The sequence below is a fragment of the Cebus imitator genome, unplaced genomic scaffold, assembly GCF_001604975.1.
Source record: "Cebus imitator isolate Cc_AM_T3 unplaced genomic scaffold, Cebus_imitator-1.0 Scaffold644, whole genome shotgun sequence".
Taxonomy (NCBI): domain Eukaryota; kingdom Metazoa; phylum Chordata; class Mammalia; order Primates; family Cebidae; genus Cebus; species Cebus imitator.
In genome coordinates this window covers 98,009-99,408 of record NW_016107959.1, presented here as the reverse complement: position 1 = coordinate 99,408, position 1,400 = coordinate 98,009, and positions in this window count along the sequence as shown.

The following is a 1,400-nucleotide window of genomic DNA, read 5'->3' as shown; positions in this document are numbered from 1 at the left end:
CTTAGTGGTGAGGTTTGCTGGCGCTCAATTTCCAACTGGCGTTTCCAACCATGGGATTGATGATTCACCTCTGGCTAGGGCTGGCTTAAATGCCCTCTCTGCTGGTGAGTGTCCGCTGAGCTTGGTCCAGTTTGTCTTTGTGCTTTAACAGGACAGCACCGAGTTAAATGCTTGACAATTTCTGTGTTCTCCCTCCCCCAATGTCCAGGGATGGTCTCAGCACCTCACTGCTGCTGCCGGGGGTCAGGGAGGGGTGACCTCCATGATTCAGAGCTGTTTCTTCTATCTCTTCAGTGCCTCTTTCAGTGATATAAAGTTAAAAGCAGGTACTATGTGTGCTCACCTAATTTTTGGTTCTTACGAAGATGATTTTTCCATGTAGACAGTTGTTACCTTGGTGTTCTTGTGGAGAAAATAAGTGGTGGAGCTTTTCATTTAGCCACCTTGCTTCTCCGTCTCAACTGATTTGTGTGCCAATCCCCATTTAATATAGCCTTTCAAATGACAACTAGTAATCTCACTAACACACAGAATTTTAGGACACTTCCTAATCATGTGTAACATATTAAATAAAATGATCAATACAGTGATTTTGGAATATTTATGATGAGAAATTTTTGTCTACATGCATTTTGCATCTGTCCTCAAGTCCTAAAAGTGAGAGTGTGTGTGTGTGTGTGTGTGTGCGTGTGTGTGTTCCCCTTAGTTTAAACTTAGAAAAAAATCAAGGATGCTCAATACAATTTTTTAAAGGCTGACACTGCAGATAAATTGCCTATTTGTGCTATAGTGATATTTAATCCTAGGGGAGCAGAGGACACAGATTCAGATGCATTATGTTGTGATGATATCTTTGGTTGTGAATTCTTCCATTTGGAATTCATAATTACAATGTCCCCATACTTGAGGTTATTCTCAGCATTAAACCCTCTGATAAATCTGTCTACACAAAACGGCAGCTGGTCCACTGGCAATTGAACTGCTTCTGGTGACATAATTTCATCATGTTTTTAGAGTCTCTGAAAGAGAGCAGCTGCCCAGAGCTTCAGAAGCATTGTGCACGGAGAACTTTGCTCAAATTTTCTTTAGGGACAAGAAGGCTGTATGGGGTGATAATCTATGAGGATTGTCAGGTTAATAACCATCTCATGAAAAATGTTTCTTTGCTAGTCCCAATGCTTAGTATTGTTAATGAGACATGACTGTATAATGAGGTAATGAGTGAAGATCAAGAAAGAAGAGTCAGATTTGCTCAAAGTATTTTTAAAATTTTAATCTCCAAATGAGACTATAGTAGAAAAAGAGAAAATACTACAAAACAGATCTTCAGAAAACCCAGGTGATCTGAAGGCAGAAGCTAGAACTCTAATGGAATTCATTCCCTTGGCACACTTCAGGTT